At 42.9% G+C, this 25,266-nt stretch overlaps 1 protein-coding gene across 3 annotated transcripts in view; it reads left to right on the top strand.

The window, feature by feature from the left end:
• The window catches only part of Egfr (epidermal growth factor receptor), a 171,541-nt gene that overhangs the window by 20,453 nt on the left and 125,822 nt on the right, over window positions 1-25,266 (top strand). The window lies entirely within an intron of this gene.

The following is a 25,266-nucleotide window of genomic DNA, read 5'->3' as shown; positions in this document are numbered from 1 at the left end:
TCCCCCTTTCCTGGCAATTCAAGGGCACTACTAAGTAACGAAATATTCCAGGGTACCAGTCTCTGAGCCAGGAAAAAAAAAAAAAACCAGCTGGTTTGAGGCCAGCTTTTTCACAGAGAGGGCAGCTGCTCCACTCTGAAATCGGTAGCAGCCTGCCCAAGGGTGAAAGTAGATTTGGTGTTACACAAGTGAACAGCGCTTTGCCCCGGTGTCTCTGCTTCGTAGCACTTTAAAACAATGTTGTTTATGCGCATGGTGTACAAAAAGAAAGCCAAGTTCTCTGCCAGGCAAAGGTCACTCCAAACATGGGTGGGGGCAGGCTAACCTGATCCAGCGGCTTTCTGGACAGTCACCCTGCCTTTGGTCGTGCATGGAGGGGTTGCCAGAGTCCCGGAACATAGCTGCTGCACACCTGCTGGGTGTTCCCTTAGTGTTTGAGCAGAACAGATGACCGAAGGTCCTGGTGGAAGTAGAGGCCACCTTGAAAAGCAAATCTGCCTCTGAGTCTGACTTCAGGGACGCTTGCTCCTCCACCCCATAGCTCCCACGTAACATGAAGCACTAATTTCTCAACCTCAGTGGCATGTGTGCTGGTAGCAGTAGCTGGTGTGCAGTGGGTGCACGGGAAAATCTGTGGAGTGAATGAGTGAGATGGGATTCTTGTCCAGCTTTCTTGTTTAATGGATGTCCACGGAGGGTCTGTAACTGCTGAAGGGGAAAGACTGGTCCCCATGATCCACTTGGCATCATAAGCTGTGTACCTCCTTCAGACATGCAAATCAGCTGTGTAGCTGGTGTGGCACTCTGTGTAGTTCTGTGGTCACCTTTAAAAAAATGTGTGTATTGCATGTCCGTGTGTGTGTGTGTGTGTGTGTGTGTGTGTATACTCACAAACATGCACATGTGTGTTGATGAGTCCACACATAAGTGTTCCCAAAAGATCAGGGTCTCACTGAACCCAGAACTCGCTGATTGACAGCGAGCTCCAGAGATTTGCTTTTATCTGCCTTCTTGCCCCCAAAATGTGTAGCCTCGGCTGCCCTCAAACTCACAATTCTTCTGCTCTGCCTCTTCGGCATCTCCTATCAGCGTTTATTACCACAATCAGCTGTGACCAGTTTTCCTAGAACCTCTCCAGCATTGCTTAAGTTTGAAGTACCACAGCGTCTGCATCATCCCCAGTTTGGAAAATGAAAACCATCAATAAGTTATGGGTTTAGCTTTCCCACATAACTGCTAATTTGAAAATGAGGGACTTGAGGGACAACTCAGTCAGTAAAGTGCTTGCCACATGAGAAGGACAACCTGAGTTCAATCCCTAGCACTCACAGAGAAAGCCCAGAGTGGTAGCTTGCTCATTTATCTCCGTTATCCCAGTGCTGTGGAGGCAGAGACCCGCAGATTCCTGCGGCTCACTGGCCGGCTAACCTTGCCTACTTGGTGGTTTCCAAGATAGAGAGAGAGTGAGACTCGGTCTCAGAGAAACAAGCTGGCCTATTCTCGAAGAATAACCTCCCAAGCTAACCTCCGACCCACACATGCACATGTGTGTATGCACACTAGCACATACATGCTTACATCTGAACACACCACCTACATACAACAAAGTCAATATCTTAGAATGTTTGACGTCACAAAGACTTGCTATATTTGCTTGTCATATAGTGTCAGCTATTGCTCTAACAATATAAATTTAATGTAACTGATCCTGTGTATATATTAATAAGTATTAGCCACCAAGCTAAGAATAATTAATTAATTAGATAAATCTCAACCAAATTTAATGTGACTCTCTCTCACTAAATATCTGACTGGACTTCTCTTGAGCTTGCATATGTTTTCCCAATAGAAGACCTCAGTTTTGTTACCTGTAAAAAGAAATTGCCTGCCTGTGATAGCTGTGTGTCTTCTACCTCTGTTGAAGGTGGGCTGAAAGGAGGATGCCAAACTTTGTTGACAGCAGTTTCCTGGAACCCCAGTGTCTGCTGCACAGCTTACTGGCTGTGTCTTCTGACAGTGACACGTTAAACATTCTTGCGCCATAATTTCACCTGTCAAATGCCAAGACAACTGCAATCCAGGCCTGGGGGATTCATGGAGGTTGTACAGTGAGGGCCAGGCATGCAAGAACTGCTTATAAACAATGACTGTTTATTGTTGCTGTTGTGTGGTTTCTGGGTCACTGAAGCCTAAGATGGCAGAGGCCAGGAGCCACATGTGCTGGCTTTGGGGCACTGAAATGTGGTTAGTTCAAATTAATTTGTGCTGTAAGTCTAGGGACTATGTGTGACTCAGTAGTAGAACTCCTGGCTAGTATTTGTGAAGTGCTGCTAAGTATTCCCACCACTGAAATAAAAAATGGGGGGAGTGATTTTTTTTTTTTTAACAGGGACTCAAAATGTAGCTTGGCTGGCCTACAACTCACTATACAGATCAGGCTGACCCTCCTGTCTGCTTCGTGAATGCTGCTAAGATTGAAGGTATGTGCTCCTGTGCCTGGCAAGAAGAATGTTTAAATGCCTTACATAGTTGAAATGGAAATTATGGGGAGTAACTGAGCTAATAACGTAGAATAAAAATTAGCGCCATCTGCTACTTTTTGCCTGTTTACTATTGTGGCTGCTAGAAACTCTCAAGCTACATACATGACTCACCTTACATTTCTACCAGGGAGCAAAATGCCAACTATGATATTGGAATATTTGTCATGAGGGTCCCAGAAATATGCTGTTTGTTAGATGTCACACATCTTCTGTCTCCTCTACTTCCTGCTGCTGGCCTCTGGGCCTGAATCTTTTACATGTTAGGCTTTATTTCTATAACAGATTGGCATTAACAGAGGGAAAAGAGTAAGTGTCTAGGTTAATATAATTTCCTTTTGCTTTCTGACTCTCTGTTCTTGGCCAAGGGATGTAATATTTAATCATTATTAATTTCCCAAAATCAACTGAGATCTAATGACCTATCCTTCTGAAAGCCCACAGAGGGGACCAGTGAATGTGTTCATGGGCTATGCCTTTTGACATTGGGATTTATTCTACAGGACAGTGTTTGGCTTGATGCATCTTAGATCGATGATTTCCCAGCTCAGCTTCTTAGGCCCATGACCGTGTAGACAGATATTCCTGAAAAGGAAGCAGCCGGTGGCCTAACACTTGGAAAGCAAACCACTGGTGACTAACACATTGTTCATTTCTTATTACAGATTCTGAAAAGAGCTCAGGGAAAAGGCACTCACTTACTATGAGCCAGGCCCTGTGTACCATTCCAAGCATCAGGAGATAAAAAGATTCCAAGTCCTGCAACAGAGCAGCCCAACTAATCTTCTTCATACCCACACTTACACAGAAAGCTTTCTCAAAACACCCAGTAGATACTCCTGTCTGCACCAGCCTGTAGAACATCACTTCAGAAACTCTCAAAAATGGGTTCATTCACCTGTGTTTTAGGGGCAAGGAGGTTAAACCATTCCTTCTGAAATCCTTGTATGATAACTTTGTCAGTTGCCATCGCTGGAAGAGATTGTTGATAAATATACTTCTTTAAAAAGCCGGCACGGTTTCCAAGAGCAGAGGGTGGTCGTGAATGTGAAGCCAGGCTCAGATAACCAGGGTTGAGGCCTCCTGAGCTTTCGCCCTCCAGGTTAACATGTCTATTGTTGAATAAGGTGCTGTCTTTGTCCCACCTTAGACGAAGAACCACAGGCAACTAAGGAATGCTAAGTGTAGGAGAAATGGTCTTCCTCAGGGAAGAGCACACCTAGTAATTATCCAATACCGAATGATCAGCTCTGAAAACATATTTATTCAAGTAACATACAGACTGAGAAGGTGGTATTTATGTACTTAGGAATATATAGTATGTATATATATAATGTAAAATATATAAGGAATATATATTAATACTTTTAAAGATGACATGGATTTGAAAGAGAGCAAAGGGAGATATATTGGAGGGCTTGGAGGGGGAAAATGATGTAATTACATTATAATATACATCTCTAAAAAATTAAATATTTTTTATATAAAAAACTGAGGGCTTAGCTTAGCATTAGAGAATTTTCCTAATATTCATTGCATCTTGGATTTGATCCTTAGCATAGCATAGACAAACATAAAATACATAAGGGAGAAAAAAAATGTACTTGCTATGTTTTTAATAAAACTACACTTATTCTTAATGTATTCAGTGATATTAGAAAAATTAAATGCCTCATTTAGATATCTAGCATAAATTGTAGAAGAGCTGACTTTATTTGTATTTATTTGTAACTAGTCTTCTTGTAAGCAATTAAGACAACTTAGAAAAGTTGCAAATGATAGGTTCATTTTAACCAAGTCCTGAGGCAATAAGAACACAGACAGTAAGAAGAGGCTGGGAGATGACTCAGTGGGTAGGAGCGCTTTCTGTGCAAGAGTGGGGATGTGAGTTCAAATCCCTAGTGTCCACATAAAATATTCAATCAAGACTGCACATGCCTGTGATCCCGTCATGGGGGTGAGGAGGAAAACAGATATGCAGAGAGTTCCCAGGTCCATGAATATAACCAAAATGGAGAGTTTCCAGTTTAGTGTCAGCCTCTGTGTCATGGTGATAAGGGTAGAGAGTGAGAAAGAAAAACACCCAAAACCTGCTGTGGTTTCTGCATGCACCTGCATACTGGGGCACAGCTGTACCTGCCTGGGCATACATCAAGCACATGTATAACACACACACACACACACACACACACACACACACACACACACACACACACAAATGAATAGACAAAATGAAAAAAATTAAAAACTTTTAAGTGGAAAATACATTGTATGTACTTGGCTCACACTTTTCCTTTTAAAATATTAAAATTAAGACCAAATGAATCTATGTGCTCTATCTATCATTTCAGTCATGGTTAGAAAATAATCAAATAAAAATTCCCAACATATGCATAATAAGCTAAGGAAATATTGCCTTGAAGAACACAACATACTAATTTCTACTTGAGTTTTTAATTTCATCATTTTCACCTTCTCTTGTGGATATTTTGTAAGTGCACTATATATTAGTGCACTAGTGTATGTTTATCGTGTTTATTGACATCAAATAACTACCTTAAGAGGATATTGTCTTTGGGTATCTTGTTTTGGTTTTTTGGTAACAGAAATGATTACCAAAAAAACATACTCCATGCTCCAGTTCAGCCTCTGGCTTTTCAATCAATAATGATGGGTTTAATTAAGTTGTTTTTTTGTTTGTTTTGCCTTGTACCTTGTGCTGGGACAAGGTGTACTAGTAAGTGGCAGGTGTATATTGCATTCTGTGGAAAGGCCTTGGCCAGAACCATGGGCTTGTGTGGGATGTGGGCCTTACAGAGTTACAAGCACTGGAGATGTTTGTGGAGATTAGATAAACACAGCTGGGACTGTCCTGTGGCCTTTGGGTGACCTTGTATATATATCACCATGCTTCACCTTGGGGATACAAGTGTGCATCTAGTTCAGCATGGCAGGAATTCCATGATACTTTTAGGTGGGGTTTGTCTATTTGTTTTTTAATTAACATGCTCATGTGAGCCAGTGGGTGGAGTATTCAGAGGCAGCTCTGTGTTGTCCTAGGCTCGCACTGAGGCTCTGTCTTACTGGCTGTGTGGCCTTGGTACAGTACTGTTTGGCTGTTGGGATCATGGGACGGGTTAGGCATGCATTTCAGTACAGACACTACTACTGTTACGTGCCGTGGTCCATGGCATGAGTGGATAATGGAGTCAAACTTTAAACAAGGATTAAAAGCAATGAAACAACCCAGAAGACACTTTCTTCCTTTGAATGACTAAGAATTTAAACAGCTCAGAACTCCTAGGGTTGTAAAAGAATGACAGATCCATCCAGCTGAATTCTCACTAAGAATAGCCTCATGGAGAAGCTGCACTTCAGTAAATGGAAACACAAACGCTTTGAACTCCCTAAGCCTATTCTTAAGTAATAGTTCCACTCCTTGAAAATAAAGAGAAGTTCTATACACCCTCAGTATACATCCTCAACAGGAAGCACTCCACGTTACTGAGGCAATGCAAAGTTACAAGACTCTTACACACATTAGTGCAAAAATGAATTACATCCACATTGTCAATGATTATATCCTGTTTGTAGACTAGATGAACGAACAGTGCTCATGGTTTTCTCTGTGGCAAGCTTATTCTTGAAAACCTCCGGTAGGAAGTACAAAAATAGAATCTGAGAATAACCGGAAAGATGCCCTTCTCTCATCCTAGTGCGCTTTCTTTCCAAACTACCCCATTCTTCATTATTTCAGCACAAGTATGAGTCTCAGAGACTTAGTGGCCCTTGCCTTTCTACTGTGCCTTGGGCTAGGTGGCTTTTTCATGCAGAACGCTTGCTTATATCAGCCAGTAAGCATCCATAGAGCGTGAAATGTGATACTTTAGTAATTCATTTTTGACACTTGGAGATTAGGTGTTCCCTGTTCAGGGGCCTTCGCTTTCTCCTTCTCCACCTTAGCTCCCAGCCAGGATCCACCTGCTTCTTGCTCTTTTCATTCATGCTTGTTCCCAGTGGTCCTTCCAGGGGCTACTGAGGGAGGCCTGTGAGCAGTGTCATACTGTGGGGACTTCTGGCCCAGCTCTGCTCAGCCACAGGTCAGTAGAGGACTGGTTATGCTATATTATTTATGAAGTGATAAATCCAAGAAAAATCTGTACTGTGTCGCGGCATGATCAGAGGAACAGACATCCTTTGCTTACAGGTTGCACAGAGAATACTTTTTGTAAGAATAGCTCCAGGTATAGAATCTGGTGGTCATTACTGAGACTACACATCTGCCCATACATTGACTTTCAGACTGTTTCAAGACATGCCCCTCTGCCCCTCAGCTGGGAGAAGAGGCAGAGACAGGTAGCTCTCGGAGTTCGAGGCCAGCCTCATCTACATAGTGAGTTCCAGGACAGCCAGGGCCACACAGAGAAAAAACTGCCTTGGACGGGAAAATAAAGAATCTGCCCCTCATCCTGCCCTTAGATTGGGGTCTCACTGGCAAACCCCTCTCCGCAGCTATTCTCTCCTTTTAAAATTATTTTTAGTTGAGTGAAAGCCATGTAACATGAAATGTAGTGGCATGAAGTCTATCCACACTGCTGTGCGGCCGTCACCACCACTGACTTCTAGAACCCTCCTCATACACACAGTATTTTTTCTTTTTTGTGAATGGCTTGTTTCACTTAGCATTCTCAGGTTTTATCCAGGTTGTAGCCGGTGTTGGAATTTCCTTCCTTCTTAAGACAGAGTAAAATTTCAGGGTTTTTCCTTCAGTTTGTTTGTTCTTTGACCTCTCCTTCCTCAAGTTTGTTTCTACTGCTGCCATATTGCCACAGCCCACGGGTACAGGCTTTCTCCTTCAAAACCCCGACCTAGGCAATTCCCTCCTTAGCTTCTCCCCTGAATGTGAACAGCTTCCAGACCTGTGTGTTAGAAGCTGTCCCTGCTCTCTTCTCTCCTGCCAGGCCTCCCACCTGCCCCTTGACGCTGGTCTTCTTGCTCCTTGCTCATAGTCAGGCCTTGCATTTCCTCCCAGATGGAGCCTTGGCTGCCCCTATCAGCATGAGAATCCAGTCTCCCCATCTGGGAAACTATATTTCCTCATTCACAAATAAAATTTCTTTTCCCAAAACCCACCAACAAAGAACAAACAGAGTCAGAATTTAAGGTCCTGTTCTCATTGTAGTTCTTAGCAGGCAGAACCGTCCTTCGGGCTTAGGTAGTGTCTCAGCATGCTTCTGCTGGAATGTGGAAAAGGAGGAGAAGGATCCATGACCCTGTGCAGGAGGAGCCTGGGCCAGGAGAGGTGGGTTGGGGCCTGGTGGAGGAAAATGGGGAAGGAACCAGATCCAGGTGAAGGAAGAGAGCCTTCCCATTCCTGGTGGGGTGTCCCAGGAGCTCTGAGTCAGTACCATGAGGCCGAGAGGGTGGAGGATCTGTACAGGAAAAGGCTAGAGCTCACACAGGTCTTGACTCCTCTTGCTGATATTCCTGCTTCACTGAGCAGTGCTGTTCTCCATGATCTCAGACACAGTTGTGAAGGGCAGAAGAAAACAGAAAAGGACTTGATTCTCAGCACCAGAGCTCCCCTCCCTCCCTACGCGTCGGGAAAGAGCAGCCTCCAAACACATTACAGTTGTGATTTTGGAGAAAAGATTGTTATTGTAGCTTGCTGATTCTTGGAGGAATATTTGCTTTCCTCGGTTGGGGAGAAAATGCAACCCACTGCACATTCTTCAGGGCAGACTATTTTAATTATTACCAGTTTCATGTGTGTTCTGCTTATTTAAGGAAAATCCCTGTGGCTCCTTGATATGCTTCAGTGTTACAACTCCATGTTTGAATAAATAAGACCTCACAGTATGATTTCTGAGCCAGGGGCTGGGAGACATCCTTAACCACTGGAAAGGAATGATATATCTTGAGAAAAAAAAAGACAAAGAATATAGCTGGAATAGCTGTTTGCCAAACCAATTTGTGAACACAGTCCAAAGGATAGTGACTGGCCTATGGGCATATTATGCTTCAGAGTTTCCTGGGACAAATGACAATCATTCTGTAACTGGGTGTCTTTTGGCTTCCATGCTTTCCAGTTTTGACTGTCATGTTTTCTGTTCTCTCAAGTTTTACAAATAGACTACAGAACAGCACCCCTTTCATAGACCCTCTAAATGGACACTGATTTCTCCTAAAAAACAAAACAGTTGTCTTGGGTAAGGTAAAAAAACAGAGCATAAGATCCACCCAAAGCATGAATGGCCCTGCCTGCTGGGAGCTCTAAGGATCCATCCAGAACTAGCCCTCTTCTTGTAGACCTGGGAGATATAAGCATTGTGTAAGTGCCTGAGAGCCCTGGCCAGGGCCAAACAATAAAAGGTTGGAATTAAAATGTGAAGGTTGGAAAACTGAGAATTCTAAGCACTCTTGGTAGGCCAGGCCAGTTTCTCCTCTTTGGGGTGAGGCTTCCCTGGGAGGAAATCTGATTCTCAGCTTTTTTTTTTCTTTTTTTTTTTTTTAGGGACTGAACTAGTTTTGATGAACTAAAACCTTTTCCTATACAACTTTCCTAACCCCTCCCTCCTCCCTCCTCCCCTCCTCCCTCCTCCCTCCTCCCTCCTCCCTCCTCTCTCCTCCCTCTTTCCCTCCTCCCTTCTCTCCCTTCGCTTTTTAACCTCCTGGGATCTGCTTTACAATGAAGCAGAGTTGTTTGTTTGTTTGTTTGTTTGCAGGGGTGAATATTGTTTGGGGGTTTTGTTGTTATTGGAGTTTGTGGGGGGTTGTATTTTGAGGTTTCGTTTTTATTTTTGAGACAAGATCTCACCATGTACCCTTGGCTAGCCTGGAACTTAGAGACCCAACTGTTTCTGTTTCCCAAGTACTTGGATTAAAGATGTGAGCCCAATCACATGAACTGATTTTGACTGAGGCAGTCTCATCTGATTCTTGGGGGGCAGGGGGTAGTGAAAATCTATTCCCTCAATACCTAAGACAGAGTTTTGATTTTCTCTAACTTTCAGAAAAAGACAGTTTCCTTCTCTTCCTCTTCCCCATGCATATTAATGGTTGTGGAGCATGGGAGATGCCAGCCAGGTCTGCCTCCCTAGCTGCCCGGTTTTGTTTGTTAAGCCCTGTCCCCACCTCATTTCTGGAAAGTGGAGTTGACTGAAGGTTCCCCATCACACACACAGTGAGGCCTCATTGTGCAGATTCTCTAACCGGGGGCCTCTCAGGTTCTCTTTGGAAAGGCTCCAAGCAGGTACATGGCAATCCTGTATCTGGTTCAGTGAGACAGTTCTTCTGACCCTCAGCTCTGCAGCAAGTGGGATTGTGAGAGACTTGCTCGGGAAAGGGAGGACCCTGCACTTGAGGCGGAGAGCTCCACATTCACAGTTAAAGGCGACCTGGGACCCAAGGAGGCAGGGCACTTGCTCAGGCCTCTTCTCGGCTCTTTGAAGAGCCTGCTAAACCTGTTTGCACATTTTCAAGCTGTGCACATGCAGCACTCAGGCAGTGTTCCTCTTGTTCAGGGTACACCCAGGCCACACCCTCCATGGCCTCCCTCCAAGTGCCTGCTTTTCCAGCTATCTGAGGTCCCTCCCTCAGCTCCAGGAAAAGGGGTGTGACTATCCTCTGCCTCCCTTGCTGCTACCTAGGGCTTTTCACCAGGACAGCCAGAGCAGTCTCCAAAGCAGTTCCTCTCCACCCTGGCTGTACTTTGGAATTGTACCCTGAGCCTTAAAATAGTCTCAAGATGACCCCAAAGGCTACGATTCTGTGAGAAGTGCTTTGGTATGAGACCTTATAGATACCTTTACTCTCCATGTTATAAAATGTCAATTAAATTCCATTCCTAGCATGTTATTAGCTACTTAAATTGTTCAGGTTACTGCTTTTATGGAGTTAAAAACTGAACATGTCTGCAATCAGTATACATGTCTGTAACTGCAATGATAACTTAGTGTGAACTGCTTTCTATGGCTGCATGAAACACATAATATGTACAATGGTGCCTTTGAACCTTATTGTTATAAACACGTGACATATGAGCCCTTCTTTGAACTGACGTCTGCCTCCTAACTTCCCTTCTCACCTTTCCCTCTTCTTTCCCACCCAAACCCCTGCCTCAGACAACAGGACCAGCGTCATCTGTGTGGAACTTCGTTTTGGAGCTCTTCATTTGGAGTCAGTTATTTTTTTGCTCCCCCGTGCTTCCTCTCCTCCGTCTGTTTTCCCCTGTGCGAGGCCAGTGTCTGGTGTTTTATCCGCTTTCCGTGCTCACCAGGGTGCCCAGCCTGAGTACAGATGTGGTGCAGGGTGAAAGAAGAGTGATTCCCCAGGCCCTCTTCTCATTGTGTGAAAAAGCCTTGGCTTGGCAGATTCCCTGAATTCTGTCTAGCCGAGAACTTGCGTTGGTTCTATAATTAACTGATTCAATAACAAGTCAAACAAAAGATGAGTTAAAGCTTTGATTCTTAACCAATAATTCCCCAGAGGAACAAAAGCATCTTTAGAAGACAGAGAAAAGGGCTGAAAACAGACATGTGGGCAGAACACAGTCATTGCGATGGTAAACTTACAGCACTTGTGGCTGTATGCAGTGGCCCTATCAACAATCAGTCATAAAAGGGGGAGGGGCTCACTGGGCCCTACCCCTCCCTGCCGAACTATGGGCTTCTGATACATTCTGGAAGGTGAAAAGTCACTGTTGTCAGCGGTCACCAAGCCCCTGTGGTGAACACAGATGATCCTGTTAAACTCCGTGGGTCACAAAACAAAGACATTAGTGTGGGAAAGGGATATGTAGAATGAACCAGGACAGTTGACAGGAGTGGGGGTGGGGGAATGAAAGAATATGTTGTGTATGTTCATGAAACTATGAAAGAAAAAGATCTAATTAATAAAGAATAAAACAACATCACCTTGCTGAAACCTAAAGATGTTTACCTTGTAAAGGCTACATATGGCAATTTTGGTAGCTTAGGAACTTTCTGGAAAATCCATGAGTGTGGGGGGTATTTATATTCAATGGAGTATTTCTATGTTTACATATATATGGTACCGAGAAAACTGAGGACCTTCTACTTTTGTGTTTTAGTTTAATTTCTGTTGATATAATAATAATTAATAATAAAAATAGTGTAGCAAAAAGCAGCTTTGGAGGAAAAGGGTTTATTTGGCTCATAATTCCAGGTTACAGTTCACCGTCTGAGGAAGTCAAGGTAACAGGGACTTGCAGCAGCTGGTCCTATCACAGTCACAGAAAGTACAGGAAGAAAAGAAGGCATGCATGCTGCTTGCCTGCCTGTGCTCAGCTCCAGTTCTCCACAGCTCAGGACCCCTTACCTAGGGTGGTGCTCTCCATAGTGTGCTGGGTTCTCCCACATCAATTAATAAGACAGTCCCCCACAGACATGCCCATAGGCCGGCCTAATACCGACAATCCGCAGTGAGACTCTTCCCAGGTCACTCTAAGTCGTATCAAAGTTGTTTTAAAGCCAACAGGCACTTTTGGCTTAGTCAGAAAGCAACTGTAAACACTATTTACATAATTTCTAAATATGACATCTTCAGACTCACAGACTAACCTCAAGATTTTGTTTCCACTGATCATCAAGCTGTTGATGGTCAGGATCACGTATTCATGAACTCTCCATGTGCCCCTCTGAACGGAAATGTGATACAATTTCGCCTCATTTCTCTTTTGTGCTCCCAGTTCACTTACTATTGGATCTAGTTGCGCTAAAAACAACTCACTAATAAATTGTATAGCTTTCAAATTCATGGAGAAATAAAATTTCGGTTCAACTGTAGGTCAAAATTCCTTGTGTTTACTTGGTCTATTTGTCTCTCAATCATCTGTGGAAACTTGTCAGATTTTAGTGTGGAAATAATTTTCTTGGAGGCGATATTTGTTGAGTGACTGGTGGAATGAAAAACACCGATTACATAAGTGTGAAAAAGACCCAGGTGTTTAGGTTGGATGCAGTTTCAATATGAGCCAACAACAGAGGAGTGCGGATGTTGGAGTCTATTAATAAAAGCGTAGTGTCTTAAATTCAGAAATTAATTTATACGACCAAGCCTTGTGCTGCTCAGATTGTGTGTAGAGCACAGTGTAACTTGGGGCACATTTTTAAAGGGACCATGGTGAGCTGAAGTTTGTGAAGTGGAATGTAGCTCAAAAGAAGAAGAGAAAAACCTGTGCAGAGAAGCCCAAGGCACAAAGGACAGATGTGTAGTGATATAACAGCTGCCCTCCAATACTGCAGATTCTGTGAGATAGAGAAGGAAGTGGATTTGCTCTCTGGCTCCAGAGTAAAGAGCTAAGATGAATGGCCTGAAGTTCAGAGGGAGGCAAATTTTGGATCAACTTAAGAAAGAATGTTATAAACAGCTGAACAGTCCGAACATGGAATGCACTGTTCAGAGCGGCGACTGCGTCATGCTGGAAGTGTTTAAGCAAAGTTGAGATGGGCCCTTAGTAACCCCTTTCCATGAAGGAGAATGAATTCTCAGGAATTTGAGCTTGATACTGGTACCTGGACTGCAGCAAGGTTCGGGGTTTTGAAGCATCCACCTTCCTAACCTCTTCTTGTCTATAGCTTGGCTTTCTTGGCAATCCTGTTAAGTAGAACCCCGCCCACCATTCCACAGCAACACATAAATGCTAGGAGTTTTGGTTAGAATAGGATTGAAATGAGTTTGTCAGGTTCCTTATAATGCTCTGTTTGACATCACCATCAACTGACACTTCAAAAATATGCAGTTTCGCCAGCCACGTCCCATGTTTTGACTGAGTCATTTATTCACACTTTTAATGGTACATAAAAATTATACACACTTATGGAGTACCAGGAGATGTTTTTAAAACATCTAGACTACGTGTAATATTCAAATCAAGGCACACATGCCTATCTCCTCAAACACCATTTCCTTAAAGTTGGTCAAATTATTTTATTTAACACTCCAGACACTTGGTTTTCTGATATAAAACAGGATGGAGTAAGATATGTCACCATGCCTTTCCTCAGTCCCCTGTGGCTTGTAAAACATCACTATGCTGTCCAGGATGAGGCAGACTCCTGTCTCCAGGGGCTGGGAGAAACCTTCTGGGAGGGAAACACCACACAGTGAGGAAAGGGAATTCAGAGATCTCATTACATGGCTTACCTTCATTTCCCTCAGAGATGTGCCAAATGAACATTGGATGTATCCAAGCCAGGTGAAGTCTGAGTGGGGGTCAGGCTGGAAACAAACAGAAAACCAAGGCTCCCTCCATGCGTGCTGAGCGAGGGAACAAATGGCCCAGTGGTCTCCCTGTGGGTGCTGAGTACTTGTTGAGTGCTAAACCATGCCATGCTACTTGAGGAAAGGCTGCAGGTAATTCTAAGAAACAGCTGCAGAGTCCGCCTCTGCCACCAAGACAACAATGTAATTCTTATTAAGGTCAGTCACTCTATTCCATTTTTCATTAAGTGTACTGTTTATATGCTTTTAGCCACTGAATTGCCCAGGAAATCCATGTGATAGTTTCATTAATGTATTCCAGTTTGTTCAACCATTCTTGGACTGTATTTTATGGTTTCCTGGTATTCCTGCTTTCAGTGGTACTTAAAAGTTTTGGACAAAATTATACTTCTCTTTTGGATTGTATTCTTTGGGCCTAATTCAAAAAGTGAAATTACTGGTAAATTTTTTAGTTTCACAGAATAATAGTATTTTCTTTCTTTCTTTTACCTACTTTAGTTATTTGGTTTTTAGAGACACGGTTTTTCTATGGAGCTCGGGCTATTCTGGAACTCTTTCTGTAGACCAGGATAGACTTGGATCTCAGAGAACTGCCTGCTTCTGCTTCCCAAGTGGTGTGATTAAAAGTGTGCTCCACCACGCCCTGCTTAATGATGGTATTTTCAAGGGCCCATATTTTTTTTCCTGGAATTGGAATGAGGCAAGAAACAATTGAATCAACCATTTCTTAGCATCTCTTCTTCCATTTTTGTGAATTCCAACTAGTTCAAAAACTCACCGTCTAGTAAATATCTGTCCATATGTTGAGTCACAACTGGTTTCTGATTATTTTGTCTTGGTTTCAGGAAATCATCTTAATAACTTCTCACCTTGTGTTTTGGGAGCTGTAGATGGTGATGCGCAGGATAGGTCTCTGTCAGACAGTAGAATTCGGATGATCATGTGAGCTTTTCACCAGCGTAATGGCGTCAGTCCCTTGTGAAAGGAGTAGACATTTAGAACTCTGGATGCTGCGTGTCTCAGAGAGACCAGGGGTCGGATTTTGAGTGCGGTTTGATAATACAGAGTTGGGGCCCTTGAAGCCATTGCTTTATTACTCACACACGACTCATTTACTGTACTTTAATTCTGTTACACATCAGTCTTACCTATCCTAAGTAGCTAAACCCACTTGGTTCTTGATAATCCCATTTCCACTGGAAATATTTGTGTTAGAAAGCAAGATAGACATTAAGTGAACTACTTAGGGACAGTTATATGGATTTTATTCCTTTTATTCTTCCCTAAGTTATGTAAGCTTCTCTAAGGTGTGGAAGGTTACGTGTCTTTTAGAGATGTGAATTCTGCTTTTTATGTAAGGTATGTGTTGCAGTTCAGCCTTTGGGACCCAGTTCTGGGGCGGTTGTAGGGACTTGACCAGCTAGCCCACCCACGATAAAGGAAATTGTCCAAGCAGATAGCTTTCCTTCTTACTGTTTTCAGCGGCTTCCTATTAGTTTTGATGTGCATAGCTGAGTTGTGTCTTTATCAGGACAATTTTCTTCGATCATTGTGAAATTTCAACTACAGAATGTCAATACCAGTTTAATCTAGCCCTCTCCTTTAGTCCCTTCTTGCATAGTCTGTATCTTTTTACGTTGATTACATGAATGTTATTTCATAGGATATGCTGTGTGTGAATCAAGCTTTTCCCTCTCCAAGATGAGGGTCTGAGAGGATATTTTATGTCTAAATGACCGTATTTGATGTCTAAATGACTACTAGCAAGACAGCTCGGTAGGAAAAGGCACTTATCACCAAGGCTAGCAACCCGAGTAGATCCTGGGAACTCATCCGTGGTGGAAAGAGACACTTGACTGCCACAAGTTGTCCCCTGACCTCTGCATGCACGATGTGGCACGTGTGCTCCTCCCAATAAAGTTTAACAAAAAAGTGCAAACGTAAAAAACAATATAAAGATTAACATGTCTCTGGAATTTCATTGTCTATATATGGATTATTGCCACTGAGACAAATGAAATTTAGCCAAAATATGGAAGAAGTCAAGTCAGCTATCACCTAACGTCCTTAATCTGCCAGACAGAATATCATTCATTTAACATCATTATGCAGCACTCAGAATGAACCTGCTTAAGAATCCTAAGTGCCAGTGCGTGGGGAGAACTATCAGGCGAGGATTAAAGTTCCAAGTGCTCAGTGTGTAGCCTACTAAACTGCAGCTGAAGAGAAGCTTCTGCTTGCCCCAGGCCTTCAAACGCTGGTGTTAGCCCTCCAGTGATTATGACCCTGGAGGAGGAGCTAAAAAGTTCTCCAGAACCTGGAAGAGCTTGATCTGGAAAAGACAAATGAAAAGGAAGAGTTTAGAGTAAGATTTTGAAGCCTGCAAAGTCCTCCAGACACACCAGGGCTTGGGGAATCATCACGTTTGTATTTGCATAAACTAAAATTAGACTAATACTCAGGCGTGAAAGGGCTGAACAGTAGAGAAACAAGAAGGCCTCACATCCATACTGTCATCTTTTAACCCTTTAATTAAGATCAGAGCCTTTGAAATACTTTGAAGAATAATTAACTGCTTCTCATTCACTTGCATAATAGTATTTTTCTCTTTTATCGTCTATCGTTTGCATGGAAAAGCGTGCCCTGCCTTTTCAAATGCAATTTTGAGTGTTCACTTCCATTGTACTCGTGACGCTGGTGTCATACTTGATAAGCAGGCAGAGCCCCATATGTTACCGTACTTTCCCATTACTGTTCTACATGGAAGGGGCTTGATCTGGATTCCCAGGTGCCTCCTTTCTTGCCCCAACTCTTTGAAATATCAGAAACTGACTGGTGGAATTTCTGAAAGGCTAACTTCAAACGGAAAGCTGTGCTTTCAACTCAGAATTGTGCTTTCAGTAGAGTTTGTGGTGCCCTTGATATCCAACTAGATGATGAACTCAACCCACTCTGAATGCTTGTCTCACACCAGGCATCATGCTGTGGGCCCTGTTTCCCCCATTTTAGTGCTTGAAGTTAGCTTTGAGAGAGGCATCATGGCCTCTTTAAACAGAGAGAAAGCCTTGGAGGACTAGAAATATGAAGTAATATCTGAACCAACTCAAAAGCTGCCAGTTGAAGCCCAGGGTTGGAAGTTTCCATCGGCTGTTTTGCTCTACCACACCACACAGCATTTCCAGTCTCTCCATTCGAGATAAAATCAAAGTAACAGATGGGGTGGTCAGGTTACGAAAAATAAGAGAAATGAAGAAATCTATGCCCGGAAGCAAGAACGGCTGACCCTCATTACCGTGGCTCCACTTACCCCTTGTAATTTCCATATTTTTCTGCCTTTTGGTCCATTTTCTCTCCCCCGAGTTTCCTGTTTGAATCCTCTTCCCTGGGAAAGTCATTTGGTTCTAGGCTTTTATTTCATTCTGCTCCATCGTTCAGATGGAGCCACATGTGCTGATGTGATTGAAATGATAGAGAATTTTCTGGACAGTGGTACAATTGTGGGGGAATGAGATGAAAAGGCCAGGTGTGGGGGAAGAAATACAATGAGCCAAAATGAGATTTTTAAGTCAATACCAAATCTGCACTTAAGAAAACAGCCTTATTCCCATGAGATCTCCCTGAAGTGTTTTTACCATAAACATACACAAAAGTCACAGCCTGCTGAGATACAGCCACCATGAAATCAACCCGAGAGAAAATGGCTTATCTCAGTACTGGACCTGTTTAGTGAGGAGAGGCAGCAATTTACCAAGAAGAGTTACCCATGGAGACAAAGGAGGTGGCAGACCCTGTACCTTCAGATAGGAGGAGCACCCTGGATTCTAAATTCCACATGATTTTCCCTTAAACTGAAAATAAAGCTAACAGCCCAGCAACTCTTGATAGGACACGTTTGTATTGGCCTTTCACCTCTGCAGGCAGCTCTTGGGTAGCAAAGTTCTAATAGGAAAAATTGTATCAAATCTTGTCATTTACTAGCCAAACAGATGCCTTTTTATCCTATGCAGAAAGAATAATGTGTCTCCCACAGATGAATGCTCAATATGATTCTTGGGTCATGTTAGTCAAAGAGACAGAATTTTAATTTGTAATACTTGTGCCATGTCCTTTCCCACCAGGACACCAATTACGTAAACTTTGCTGTCTTGTGCACCCATGGAAAGTAATTTAACAGGGCATCTGCTTCAATTTCACTGATCTAGATATGTATGATTTTCACAGGGCATCCTGTTTCACTTTGTTATTGTGGACACACGGCCAGAGAAAGCCCCGTGTCTTTTCAGAATCCATTTTTCCCACTCATGAAGTACATGAAGAAACACACATAGACATAGGTAAACTTGAGTCTAAACGGGGTTCTGCAGCATGAATGCCCTTGTTTCCTTACTGTACCCTGTGAACTCATAATCAGTGCTCACCTTTTGTGTAAATAATGAGTGACCTGCACACTCACTTTCCACGGTAGCTGAAAAATACCTTGGAGTTTCAGGAGGAGACGGTGAGGTGATTACAGAACAAGACAAAAGCTACTTAATAGCTCCGATTTTTTTCTTCCAGTGATCTCAGACTTCAGACTTACAGAAATTCCAACATCAGAGTACAAAAGAAAAACATCAGGGGATGAAGGAGACAGAAAGTAGATGAAAATTGAATAATTTTTGTCATTCATGTAACAGCAAGTAATTCACAAACCATAGCCCAGGAGATAGCATGTTCCACCATCGCTCAGCAAGGTAACCTCCTGCAGCCTCGCGGGAAAGGTTCACCTTGTGAGCCATACAGCAGCCACATCTAATGAAGCCTCAGGCATGGAGTGAAAGTATTCATCTCAATAAACATTCCCCCAGGCTTCCAGGCGTCCACCTCAGTCGGTGGGAAAGTGACTTTTTTTTTTTTTTTTTTTTTTTTTTTTTTGCTGATTTCAAGTCCCTGATAAGTGGAAGGGTCCGATAAGGGATTTCCCTGTACTTTCTGGAGAATGTAACTGAAATTTCTTAGTCTTCCTGGAGAATCCTGTGGCATTCTGGGTTTTAATGTATAAACACTTAGAAAGTGAATTACTGTCAAGGGAGAAAGAAGTAGCCTACAAGTAAATTTGCTAGAGACTCATGAGTCATGTGGAGATTCCCTGGGTCAGTGAGTTGCACTAGGTGGTACTAAAGAGTTAATGGCTTCCAAAGCCTCTAATTTTTAAGTTCAGATGAAATACTCACTCACTCCATATTTGGGTGGATACTAACACATTTGTATCCTTTAAAAAAAGCTGGTTATATTTTATATAAACTCTTAATATAAAGAGTTTACTCACAAAACATGAGTTCAAAAGTCATTAAACATCTAACTGTTCCCTGTTTTGGAATCATTGATTAGAGAATCATGGTTCCAACAGAATGAGACAGTCACTTGAGTTTGGCAGAGTAAATGGCATGGTGAACAGAACATCTCTGGTGGAGAACACACCACAGGAAGCATTCCAGAGTGTGTTGAGAGGATGAGGGAGATAGATTAGTTTTCCTTAGGGAAGACTGGGTGTTTGCCTTCCCTTCTGATATGCATGGCCAGGCAGAAAACACTGGGACACACAGTAAGTCACAGCCTCTAACCAAAGGAAGCTGAATCGCACAGCCTTCATCATGACAGAACTATTTTCTGAGACACATGCCTTTGCTCTTGCTCCTCTTTACAGCTTCACGGGGGTGGGGCGGGGGGCAGGGCATTGTGACACCTGGCTCAATGTCTTCCGAAAAAGACAAACTCCAAAAGGCTGTAGATTGTTTGGGTGTAAAAATTTCCCCCTAGCAGTGACTCATGACAAAAGTCCACTGCTGAGGGATCTGGGTAAGTGGATAGAAGTGTCTTCATGGACATAGTTGGAGCTGCCATATCGAGTACATCTCTAATCTTTCTTGCCCTCTTTCTTTTGCTCAGGACTCTACTCTTCAGCCAGTAGGATTGTCCCTATCAGGTAACACTTGTAAATTCTGTGCCTAAAGTAACCATAGACCTGACACTGAAGAATTACTACTGTGTCCCCAATGTTGTAGCATTAGATATCACATGGTCCCTCACTGTGTCTTCTATTATTTTCAGACTTACTAAATAAAAATAAATGTATTTTTCTTTTGAGATGTGCTTTGGCCAGTTGTTATGGGCAAAGGAGAAAACAAGTGCACTTGAGATATTGAATGCTTCCCAGATAAGGAAGGCCATCCACCTGCACCACACAAGTCTAGTTTCCAAGTCAATGAGATATAAAACCAGGACGGCCACAAACTAACCAGTTTATAGCTCACAGCAATAGATTACCTCCTGTGTGTCCAGTGTCATAAAGGCATTTCATTTTACTTGTCCAGTGTCATAAAAAGCATTTCATTTTACTATCAGTTTGGTTTGCTGGGTTAAAAGGGGACAGTTGATAAGCTGTGGTCTTCTATTGCTGTTAAGACAACACTAAATTCTTTCCACCCTGGGTTGCAGCGAGACACATACATGCTGCTTCTCAACACAAAGACACAAAGACAATTGGTGGTCTTAAAATTAAATGATGAAAATTGGAGACAGCTCTCCAAGGTGATTATCAATGTGGGATGCAGCTATTGTTTCCTGAGATCCTTTTAAGGCTGATTGTGTGGGGACAGAACCCATGGAGACATTATTTCCAAGTTTGCTCACTGTAGCATTTCATCCCTCTGCAGTAAGTAGACTGCAGAAAGTAGATTCATTAACAGGGGAGGAAAATGACCACCTCAGGTTTCTGAGAAGCTCATGGTTGACGAATGAAAACCTGAGGTGAGAGGCCCTCATCCTGTTTTTCTCTTTTTTTAAAAAAGCTTTAGAAGCATTCTAAATTCAGAATTGTGGTCACACGTACATAACAAAACGTGGACTGTCTTCAGCCCATTCTGGTGGCACGTGTTTGGAATCCTAACCCTGGAGAGGCTGAGACAGGAGGGTCCTGCATTTGAGGATAGCCTGTGCTATGTAGTTCCAAGCCAGCCAGTCTGTACTCTGCCGTGAGACTGCCTCAAAACATCAACAAAATGTTCTGTCACACCGGGCGGTGGTGGCGCACGCCTTTAATCCCAGCACTCGGGAGGCAGAGCCAGGCGGATCTCTGTGAGTTCGAGGCCAGCCTGGTCTCCAAAGCGAGTTCCAGGAAAGGCGCAAAGCTACAGAGAAACCCTGTCTCGAAAAACCAAAAAAAAAAAAAAAAAAAAATTCTGTCACAACCTTTTTAAGCGCATAGGACATTGATACTATATTCAGTTACAGAAAAAAAAATGCTTTGTTTTTTCTAAGGGAAATTACTATCTAAAAATATTTCAATGATAAATAAGAATGTATACATTCAAGGCAATGCCTTGATATATACAGGGTGTACCAATTATGACATTTAAATCTACATAGCCATCATCCCCCATAGTTACTGTTATGGGAGCTGTGAGGCTAGTATAAATACACTCTCTTATTGCCCCCTCAGTGAAAAGGGCAATGGGCATTATAGTGTTTGCCTTTCTGTTTAAAATACCCATAATCTCTACCATATAAAAAAATTACCAATAAACAACACTCTAAAATGCATTTCTCATCTCCTTTATTCTTCAGATTAATTTTTTTCCTGAAAACTAAGCATAAGTCTCAAAATAAGGTACAAAAATGTCAACAGCAGCCCTGTTGACTTTTGTTCAAGTCGTATTTTCTGCTGCCTTAGGCTTGCTTGAGCACGGCGTTCTCCTTGGCTGATTATTGTGGGTCGAAGCAGCTCCAGATTAGCCAAGGTTTCCTGTAGGTACAACACAGTGAGACCCAGAACAAGGTCAAAGCAGAGACTGCCTGTATCTAAGGCACAGAGCTAGTCAGTCAGCTGCAGACTTCATGCTCTGTTATCATCAAAGAACAAGCTAGGATAAAGCTCCACAGAGACGCAGTCCGCATGAGAAGACTTTATCCACACCACCATCAGCTGCCTACAGCAGTGTCAAGAGGCGAGGGACAAGGAGTGGAAGACATTTTGTTTGGTGTGAAGAGATCTTGCCTTAAACTGCTGTCTCTTTAATAAAGTCCCTTTACTAAATTTGTTTTAGATAGTGAACTCTTCTTTTTGCTACCATTTCTTCAGCAATATCAAGAGACTCAAGTCTTAAGACCTAGTTTGAGACTTCCATTCCCAGATGTGTCAAGGAGATGGGTGGTAAATTTTACTTTTATTATGTGTTTTTTTAATGAAATGCTCATTTCAGGAAATGCAAATAAATCTAGTGAGGGTGCAGCCGCTAATTTCTTTCTAAATGTCCTTCTTTGTGTGAAAGACACACTCTTATTACATCCCCTGTACCATCATTGTCTTCAGGAATTTAAATGGGCTGTTGTACACAGAGGGGGAAGCTGTGCTGACCCAGGAGGTTACCTGAGTAGGCTTTGGAAGTTTTCAGAATTAGAGTCCTTTTGGGGACACACCAGCAGTTTTCTGTCTGTGGCCTCTGAGGTCAAAAAAAGTTTGAAAGACTTTGCTCATGCTTTCCCCTCCTCCCGTCATATCGCTTCATTTTCAGGAGGCCCACTTCCAGGGAAGTTTTCATAAACACACCAAAAACCAAGAACTCTCCTAGAGTTTCCTTCGCTGTGGCAGAGCGTAGTGTGGTTTGTGTCCTTCGCTGTGGCAGAGAGCAATGTGGTTTGTGTCCTCAGCTGTGGCAGAGAGCAATGTGGTTTGTGTCCTCAGCTGTGGCAGAGAGCAATGTGGTTTGTATCCTTCGCTATGGCAGAAAGCAATGTGGTTTGCACTGCTTTTCAAGCATCATACTTGAGAAGCTCATGAACACTAACACATCTAGAAAAACAGGTTTCTTCTGTTTTAAAAGAAGAACACTGCCACATGCCTTATTCTACCTTTCTCTGAACATTGTGGCGTTTCTCTTTGCAAGCCCTCTGGAGTACTGAAAGCTCCAGTTCCCCCTATCTTCTCCGTGAACAATACTTTCCTTTATTTCTGCTTAGACAGACGTCGGTTTTGATAAATAGAGCCACATTATTTTGAGTCCCCCTGATATCAGTTTGCTTTTTGGCTATTTAGAGCTCTTCTCCTGCCTCATAAGACCCCCAATGCTTAGAGTAAAGCAAAGTTATTCATTTTTAAAGGTGATTTGATTGGAGTAGAACGGGGACCAAAGTGTTAAGAGTGCTGATCTAATTTCCCTCCCAGATTTGGAATATAAGGACAGACAGAGAGGATTTTAAAGGATCATGGGATGCTGGAATCGAAGGAGATGTACACTCCAGTTCTCTGGTTCCCTTTGGCAGAGGAGAACATGTAGACGTGCTCAGGGGATTTTGCAAATGTCTTCTGGTACTGTTCTTAGCAGCATAGTTTGCAGCCCACGCTGATTTCAGAAGCTGATCTGCCAACACATGAAAGAAGAAATCACACACAGGAGGGCTTGGATCCCCCACTGTTCTGCTACAGCTCTCCCTGTGGAGGTGCTCTTGCATTATCTCCTCTCTCAAATCAGTCCTCCAGAGAGGACAAGAGAAAGTGAGCAGTGAATCCAGATGACAGGTCTGAGAAAGATCTCATTTAATCTCCATTTTATAAAGTTTTGATTTATTCCATGGCAACATGAGTATACACATCACAGAGGAGGGTAGAGTGGCTGAGAGCAGGTGAGGTCTGTGCCAAAGCTGTTGGCGGGCGGGGCGGGGGTGGGGGGACATGCCTCCATCGGCATGCTGGGCCTTGGGTGTCTTGCAATCTCCTTCTTGCTCTCAACTGACACTGAGAAAATAGTGCGGAGGCAGGTCTCGACTTCTTAGGAAGTAGTAGAAAGGAATTCAGGGCATTGACATCATCACTGTTCGAAAGCAGGAGACTGAGGGGTGGCGGGAACCCATCGTTCCTGTTCCACCAGACTGTGGTGGAGGGAAAACTCATAAAAGACACAACTGGATATACTTATTTCCTAAACTCCATAGTTTTTTGTTAAGCCTTTATGCCTAAGAGAAAAGCAATCATTTTGAATGTGTGTTAAACTTTGTGTTACCTAACTGTATTTTACCCACTCATTTCTTAGTTTCCATAATATCCAGAGGGCTGGATATAGCCTGTGGTACCACAACTATGCTGAGTAGCCTCTGTTCCCTTCCCTAACTCCTGCCCTTGAGCATTACAGATCCTAGTAATAGGATACTCTGACCTAGGGACTGCCCATATTTTGCTTAAGAAGAGGAGTTGGGGAGAGAGCCTGGCCCTACTGCAGTACAGAAATGTTTACTATCTGCCTCGAAGCCCAGCCTGTACTGATGGCATGGCCAACCTGCCTCCCCTTCTCTACTCACTTTCTTCTCCCTTTTCAGACTCCAAATGCTCTTCCTTTCTCAACAAGCCTATGAGCAGCATGGGGGTATGTGTATGAACACCTGTAGTTCACAGACACCCTAGACAGACATGTTTCTGCTTAAACACAAAGATGTTTGAAATCCATTTCAAATTGGTAGAGAATCACCATTCTCTGCAAACTGTATTTGAGAGAGAGAGAGAGAGAGAGAGAGAGAGAAACATACAAAAGTAATCTCAGCATATTTAGGGCACGTTAACTGTGTTCCAGAATGCAGCTTATCTGTTTGAAGACAATTACCAGTTTTCTGGACGAGGCAAGACAAAATATTCAGTAACTTAGCAACATAAACAGAAAAGAGCCAGCGCTGCTGCAGATTTTTCTCTTGGGCTGGGTCAGAAAGTACTGGCGAGAAAACAGCCAGAATCTTGGTCTTCCCTTGGTGCTGGGGATGACGCACTAGGTTTCACATACTGGTTACCACCAAGTTACACCCCCAGGCCCATGTCCAGGCCCCTGAATAGAGCTCTTACTTTGTATGTGACCCACAAGGAAGTAAATGAAATGTGTGTGTGTTATATAGAAAGTTTAAATGCAAACTTCCTTTTCAATTCATATTACATCTGTCTACGGTCAGAAGCTCTTAGCAGAGTAATTTGAATCTTTATGTTCAAGGAAATTTGGACAGGCTTTGTCCTTACCTGACCTATTCAAGGTGAAACGCTGGAGTCTCGGGGCATTCATTATACACAGATAAAAGAACATGAGCTGTAGTTACAAAAATGAGGCAGAAAACACCCCAGGTTGCCCAGCTAGTAGCTGAGGGATTGGACAGTAAGCGCCCGGAAGCCCCTAGACCGCAGACCTAATGACATTAATTACTTTAGGGGATTTTGACTCTATGAGGTTTGTCAGTGACTCTGAAGTCTGGGCACTCTCCTGAATGATGATGAGGGTGGCTTTCTCTTCTTTAGCTTATCTGTTCCCTGCAAAAGCCTGATGCTGTCTCATGTGATGCCTATTCGTACTTGGAGAAGCAAGAATGGCTTAACCAGTCACTTTATGACTGCTCATATCAGTCCGTTACTAAACCATATTTAGATAAATATCAACAAATGCTTTGAATAGTTTACTATCTTGTCTCTTTTCAA

The sequence above is a fragment of the Peromyscus californicus genome, unplaced genomic scaffold, assembly GCF_007827085.1.
Source record: "Peromyscus californicus insignis strain IS unplaced genomic scaffold, ASM782708v3 Scaffold_13__1_contigs__length_99412109, whole genome shotgun sequence".
Lineage (NCBI taxonomy): Eukaryota > Metazoa > Chordata > Mammalia > Rodentia > Cricetidae > Peromyscus > Peromyscus californicus.
This window is presented reverse-complemented; position numbering and strand designations above follow the sequence as displayed.